This window comes from Apis dorsata, unplaced genomic scaffold, assembly GCF_000469605.1.
Source record: "Apis dorsata unplaced genomic scaffold, Apis dorsata 1.3 scaffold_292, whole genome shotgun sequence".
Taxonomy (NCBI): Eukaryota; Metazoa; Arthropoda; class Insecta; order Hymenoptera; family Apidae; genus Apis; species Apis dorsata.
Window position 1 is genome coordinate 588,966 of NW_006263567.1, and position 8,202 is coordinate 597,167.

An 8,202-nucleotide genomic window follows, 5' to 3' on the forward strand; every position below is an offset into this window, starting at 1 on the left:
GGTTCGTGGAATATCGAATGGAAGAATAGTAGAGAATATGGTTGAAACCGGTTGCCTATAATTCCTCCGAAGACAAAGTTACGTATGCGATTCCACGCGTATTCCTCTCCTTTATTTTAACTATTCCCTAAATCCTCGCGATTTAATATTTCTTCTCTCTCCTATTCCTCTTTCGTTCCATCCCAACTAGCCGAATTTAAATTTTCCACATTCTAGTCTCTACACCAGTCTAACGACTTTCTCAACAACCCTCCACGGGACTCTGCGGCGCCCTCTTCAGCACACGCGTGCCTCTTCCATCCCCGTAGCTCGAGTAGTCGCTCCTCTATGCTAACTAGACGGCTGTCGCCGAGATAACTTTGAATTAGCCCGCGATTAGACATCTAGATCTACTGCGGGATCTTCTGGGGACCGATTATCCGCTCTGCCTGTTGAAATAACGAGTCCCCACTCTCCAGATTTACACGCTTCTTTATCCGAGCCTCTTGATTTTATTCCGCCTGCATCTCATTTACTCTTTCTTTCTTTAAGATCGTACGATCTTTGAAAACACTCGTTCTCTTTTATCGTCGCATTTATATTTCATACGCTTTTGATACTTGTCTCCTTCGATATGAATACTAAGAGATATCGTGCTTGATCCAATCCTTTTTTATTTTAAATAATAATTACACCGTCAACTTCTATAAAAATATCGAAACGACTCTCTTGGATCAATTAATAAGTGAGATCGTATTATAATTTTCTAACTTCATTCGATATATACGATTAGCAGCTTACTCGAAATATCACGAAAAGGAATCGTAACTCAAAAAATAAATTTCCCTAGGAAAATCGAACGATTCGTTCGGGTTCCAAACGTGGTTGCACACGATGGAATAAAATTTGTTTCAAACCCGTCGTCAGATTCAACTTGCTACTTTCCACGATCGCTTATCTCGTTTCTCGATCGAATATCTCTTCATTTGAGAATTCCAGCGTCGCGAAATCCCAAACCGGATATAAACGATTGGCGAAACGATAAACGATAAATTCGCCAATCAACGGATCGGCGCGTATCCATGGAATGATTATACAGGAGGGGCGGGGACACCGAGGAGGCTGTAGTAATAAATTTCCACGCGCAACTATCCGTACTGCAACGTGACCGAAATTGCCAGCGAATTACCTCGGCAATGACGCGTTTTCCGCCCTCCCCCCCTCGCCATTTCCGGTTTTATTAGATAAGTTCCCCTATAAACGGCCACCACGGCTCGTTTTCGGTTGGATATTTATTATGATTTTATAGCAGTTCCCCAGTGCGGCCAGAGTGCCGCTGCAACGTGCTCGAGAGCGACGAGAGTTAAAAATCCAGACTAATTTCTCCCCTTTTTCCTACCGAAAATCTTTCCTCTACTTGTGAATTATTAGGTTAGGTTAGGTTAGATTCGCTTGACGAAACGTAAAACGTTGATTTTTGAAAAAATTCGATATCTTCGAGAAGTTTTGCTAGAGTGAGAAGATCGTTTGGAATTGCGTAAGCTGTGTAAAAAGGAGTAAAATAGATCAGTAAGACTTAAGAAATTGATTTGGATTGGATGTAAATTATTCCTCTACGATTGGATTGTATGACTCTCCATACAAAAATCGATTGTTTCCTATTAAAAGTAATCTCGAATATTTTGCAACTAAATAGATTAATCGAAAAGAACTATGGAAATGGAAATTCCAAGTACATTGATGATATAAACATAAGATATAAACATCCGGATCACGGTTCTGAAAAAGCGAAATCACAAGGATTGAAGAGGAAACGGGGAAGAATCTATTGTATTGAAAAAAAAAAAAAAAAAAAGGAGGAATTTTCAATTCAAGCTAACGCTCATATTCACTTCTTTCCAAGGATTACGGCGAGCACGAATGAAATTGAATTCCCGTGTAAGGAGTCGGGTGTTAAATTTTCAACTGGCTCTTGGAAAAGATTCGAGAAGAAAGAGGATCATTCGGTGTTTCGCATTCCGAGCACGCCTACCCGTGGGAATGTTGTAAGATCCCGCACTCGTCGATTAAGATATTCCTAAGAAGATCGAAGATATCTCGAGTCGAGTCGAGTGGTCCTTGCCGCTGGAGAAGATCCAGGCCCAGATTTATCTTACGAATTCGTCACAATCGAAACAGTTGCAGTTATATAGCAATTAAAATAATATAAGCAGGGTGAAAGCTTGAAAAATCGAGACACTTACTTAATTTCTTATCAAGAGCTAAAACGATTAATCATTTAAACGAAACCAGATATCTTTAAGCGTTCTTTAAATTAATCCAATTAATCCTGCCAATCCTCGAGACGATTTAAGAATGTATTCGATGAAAAGATCGTGGTTAAGACGAAACCAATATTTTTCACAGGATCGTGATTTAATTTTTGATACTTATGAATTGTTATGAAAAAGTTTGAAGAATAAGAGAAAGGGGTTGAAAAGTGAAACAACATTGGACTGATCTTTAAACTTCTTAAAGTAATCTAATTAATCTTCGAGATATTTAAAAATGAATCACGTTTTCGATTAAAATATTGGTGGAGAACTTTCTTGAGAGATTGATATGAAAAAAAGTATCCTATTTTTCTATTCTTCATGTTTTATTCCCTGTCTAAAATTAATACCATTGCGTATCATCATTTTCTTGCCACATTGATCGGCTTCAATGGCAAACTCAAAAAGACGATATTGATTGATTAAAGTTAAAAATACATCGTGTTCGTACATACTTAACGATATAATTAAAAGATGGTTGGAAAGATGGCCGAGATATAACCATAAATCGTTTTCCTACATTAAAAATGAGAAAAGGGATAATCAAAAGGGAGCATCAGCGTTGATGCATCGTTTAATTGGCAAACTGGAGCAGGACCGTCGTCAAAGACGAAAATCCTTGCTCTATATATATATATATATATCCATAATTGGAAGAAGTTCCATCGAACGTCTCGTTCCACGAGGCACGCTTTTGAAGCCAAGATATACACAAGAAACAGCTACCTGAGAAAAGGGGCACCTTTAAAGGGTTACCGGTGCATTAACTGCCTTTGGAACGTCATCTCGGCGACGTTGTATACCGTTCGCATTATCCATCGAAACGAAAAAGGCGAGAAGGAGAAGAGAAAGAGAGAGAGGAGAGAGAGAGAAAGAGGAGATTTAAGCCGATTTACTCGCGCAAATCAGAGACGATCGGTCGAGTCCCGCTTTTCGATTCGTGGACAACGTGCACCTGGAATGTTTCAGAATCCGTTTTTCGATTCAAGTCCCAGTTTTTGTCTCGATTAACCGGATGGAACCGGAAGTGGATGGACGGTTACACGGTTCTCCACGGTACGGGGGAAGGGATAAACCGAGGCGTGGATTACAAAGGGTGGGTTTCTCGCGAGAAACGAGTTAATTTAAACTGATTAAAATTCGAAAACGTGGCGCGCTCTTTTTAGCATGAAAATCTCTCAACTCGCCTTCCCCGAACGACTTTCAGCCAAGTTCGGCCAAGCGTATTGGAATATTCAGCATAAATCTCGTGGATGCACCCCATTTATCGCGCCTCGATCGGTTAAATCTCACTTTGATGGGATTACTTTGCCCGATACGTTGTTCGTTAACCTTTAGAAGGCTGGTGAATGAAGCGTTTATAAGTGGATCAGGGAGGATGTTTATGCATTTATGTAGGAAATATAGTAGAAGTGTGATGTGCAAAAGGGATGTTCAAGGAAAAGTACGTGTGATATTACGAATTAAAATCGATTCGAAATCCATTCAAAATTGCACGATTCGATTTAAAAAGAGTCAAGTTGATCTTGAAATTTCCTGTAAAAAATAATCTTGGCTCTCTTCTCGAGGAGAATTTCACTTTACAAATTAAAAAGAAAAAGAAAGAAATTCACACATCCGTGAGACGTGTTGAAAAGTCGAGAAAAGAGAGCTTTGAGAGCTCGAATCGATGACGGTGCTCGAAATATCGCTTGATCCTCGGGGGATGAAAGTTGGAAAGGAAGCAACAGGTCCAGGGAGGGAGGGAATAAAAAATCATTATCAATAATGACTCGGTTTTATCCATGAACACGCATTTCGAAAACTTCGTATCGCGGCGTTTAAAATCCAGCTTTCAAACTTGTCTGATTTTCCACAAGTTGAAATGCAAACTCCCGCGTTATAATTCCAACGTCGAGCGTAATCTCGGCTGCGATAGTATCGCTAGGAATAACAGAAATGGTGAAATCTCGTCGGTTAATATTCGCCGCATACGTGTACAAGACGGTCCATAATTCATGCCTACGAATGAAATCTATATACTAAATACATATACAGAATAATCGATGAATCAGATATGTGCATTATGAGTCAACGATTAATCAGACGCGCGTGTTACGAGTAATACCGGTCAATGATTGGTCAGACGCTCGTCGCGAGTGGAACGAGTCAACGATTCATCAGACGTGCGATCATTCTCTCAAAGGGACTCGTGTAAAAAATCGTATCCATTTTTTTATTTATCCATTTTTTTATTTATTTTCGCACGTGGAATAACCTCGAGAGATTATAGATAAAAATTTTCGCATGGAAGAGCTTTGCCAGCTTTAAAATAAAAAATCCATCTACATTTTTTTGAGTTATTTTCGCATTGAACTCTTCTTATCATCACATATTCATCGTCAATTGGAAATAAGCCAGATGTACGACCTCATTTCCACTATAAATCACGGACCCACCTCGCATACACGCATAGACACAGGTGGAATTGGCGCACATGCACGACGTCTCCATCGATATCGCTACCAATTATCGCATTCCACGTAGAGAAAGAGAGACAGAGACAGAGACAGAGACAGAGAGAGAGAGACAACAACTGGAAACCGATTGGAAAGGCCTCGATTCACTCGACGATTTGCGATTTAAGCTACTTAGATGGCATCGTCGAAATTCGACGAGAGAAAACTCTTGCTTCCATTCCCCCCCATCTCTGGTTAAACTCGACTTTGACACTCGACACGATTTGCAAAGGGGCGAATCGCAACGGCACGACGTTCAATGAGAGAGTAAAAGAAGTATCACCTGGGATTTGTTATTGTGATTATGATATCGAATTCTGGTCCACGGCTGGTGCTTTATTTGCCTTGCCGCCGACTCACCACGCATACAGCGGAATCCTCTTAGGAATTCTGATACGAAACATGTACCGCATACTTAATATCTCGCTACCGCGGATGTTTCTTATAAATTCCAACTTCTCTTTCGTTTCGTTGGATGGACCTTTCCACCAGATTATCATCAGAGAAATCTCAGGCACATAGATCCTTTCAATTGTGGACGAACAATTCTTTCACTCCCAACGTGAAAAATATTAGCGATATAGAAAATAGATTCTTATTATTTCAGAATAAATAATTTTACTCTCTCGAATATATATCCCTCACTATGCAGGAGAAAAGACACATCCTCGTTATTTTTATCCTCGCATAAATTCGCGTGAATTCAACGCACAACAACAGTTCGGAAGTGGACGACCCAGAGGCATCGGTCACATCATAGAAGCGGCCATGTAACCACGGTTACTGTATAATTGAATCGAGTTACGTCCGTGCGATCCCATCAAAAATTCACCCTTCCCGGTGAACACCCTCTCGCACACGGGTGTCGATATACAAATTTCGAGGATGAATTCGTCGTAACGAGAGCATCGTTCCTTGCATATTTCACAGCTGGCAGAGCATGGTGAACATCCCCCATACGGGGGAGGATAGATAGCGAGCCACGTGACCGTGATGAGATAGGAATTCACGAGGGACGCCTCTGTACATAAATACAGAGTAGCGAGATGCCTATCAACAATTCATCGCTATTATTACAGCTTCTCTAACGACACTCGGTGCAACGTTGCTAAAGTTCCTCTTGCCGCTTGGGAGAAAGAGAGGGAGAGAGGGAGAGGGAGAGGGAGAGAGAGAAACAGAGAGAGAAAGGAGAGAACGTCACCAGCTGCCTGCCAGAGGAGAGATCCACTCGACATGTATGAGGATCCACGAGTAACAGGCCTCTAATCTACATCTTTAATGACATAGTTTACTCGCCAAGTTTCCAACCAAGTTTTCGAAAGTAGCTACGAAACGAATCACGCTCTCAGAACCATCTCAGAGATGGGTGGTAAAAGGGAGCGAAGCTACATTTGACCCTTCCATTATTTACTCCAAGAGAAGGTGGATGGAGAAATCCGTGCTGCCCCGTGCTTTTTAGAAAGGGGGAGGGGAGCGAAAACCACCCTTGCCAAGTTCATCCAGAACCCTTTGAATTGGAACAAGTCAATGGCGCACGCGCTTGCACGCCGAGGGGGTGCAACTTACGTGCCGCCATCGCCCTTTTCATATCGAGGGGGCGGCTCGAGCGGAAACCCCTCCGAGCGAGGAACACCAACGAGTGTACTTTCGCGAGTTTTGAACTTGGCGAGGATGGAATATATTTCCCGAGCATCTTTTATTCTATCTCGAGGACGCGCGATGAATATTGGATAACCGTGAAAGAAGCTTTCCAAGTAATCAAATAAAAGTATTGATTCTTCTTTCCGATGTGTTACGATTCGAATTTCAATCGATGTTCTTTCTCGTTATAAAGAAAAAAAAAGAAAAAAAAACTGAATCTTTAAATTCATTTCATCGCTACGCACTTTTAAAATTATGTACGGCGAAACAAAGCGAAACGATTGTATCGGTATCGTTAATTTAATCGCATATCGCAACTTTTTAATATTCGTATAATCCGCAAATCAACCGAATTAACAAGAAAATCCTTCGGGTTACAGATAACGAAGGATTAACACTCTAAATTGGAACAGATAATATCGTATGCGCAATGCTTCTTACGATAATCCCCCTCTTTCCCGGGGTTATTTTGCATCCGAATGTTTGTTTCCCGAATGCGCGAGGTATTTTCAGCCGCGCGCAATTACATGGCCGCAAATTTAATTTAATTGAAACGGTAATTTACGCGTCGCCGATTAATACGTTAGCCGCGAAACGATACAACTTACGTTCCCGCTTTTATCCCCTATCCCAAAATTTATCGCCTCATCCCCACCCGCAAATTTCCACGGTTTAATTATTTACATCGATCGCCCCCGATATCCGATGAAACAAGATTAACGCTATCATAGGGACATTCAAATGTATCGTTTCCTCCCCCTCCTTCCTTTCGAAATAAACTCCTTCCTCCTCCACCACGAACCACGATTCATAAAAGTATTCGAGGCGAACTCGAGGTGCGATAAAAGTGTTCCAATGGCGAGTTTAAATTCCGGAAAATATGCAATTATTGCAAGATTATTCCAAGAGAGTACGTGGAATTTTTCTTAGGAAAGAGGAGGAGAGAGAGAGAGAGAAAGAGAGAGAGAATTTTTTCCAAACTTTTCGGAAAAATTTTTGAAAAATATTACTTTCGAGTGGTATGCATACATAGAGTATGTGCATAGAGTAGCAAAATTTTATAAATATTCAAATATTTATTCCCTCTTTCTCTCTGTCTCTCTAACAGATAAAATTATATTTCAAAGCTTATGGAAAAAAAACTATGCTGAAACTTTGAAGAGGGAACAGATTTCAAAGAAATTTCCATCGAACAAAATTATTCCATTGCAAACTTTCGAAGGAGAAAAAAAAATAAATTCAAATTTCCCGTAAACCAACGGGATGACACTCGATTGAACGACGAATCCGGTATAATTAACGAGCCTCCTTTTTCTTCGATCGAAATCGATGCAACAAGGTACAAGTGGTCGAAGCGAAGCAATTCGGCCATCAAACATCGTAAGCCTCTTAAACATCGTTGTTCCATTTCGCTGCCGACGTTAAATTCAACCAATCCACCGACATCTCCCTCCCTTTTCTTCTCTCTTCTCCCCGTCCATCTAACGATGACCTCCTCGAACGGCATCGATAAGTCGGCAGGTGAATAAAAATCCGATATCGAGAGACACTGATTCCCTCGAAAACGCATCGATCTCGCCAATCCAACTTCTAATTTATTTACTTAACTCTCTCTCGTGCCATCGAGAAAAAGAGAGTATATGTGTATGCGTGTGTGTGTGTGTGTGCACGCGTATTTTTCGAAATCGAATCGATTAGAATCGCGCGCCAATCCAGTTCGACGATCATCCATCCGTTTGATTCGGAGACAGAAAAAAAAAAAAAAAAAAAAA

General features: G+C 40.8%; 1 protein-coding gene across 1 annotated transcript in view; it reads right to left on the reverse strand.

Moving 5' to 3' along the window:
* The window catches only part of LOC102675236, a 181,283-nt gene that overhangs the window by 147,080 nt on the left and 26,001 nt on the right, over positions 1–8,202 (reverse strand). The gene's annotated exons all lie outside the window — the stretch shown is intronic.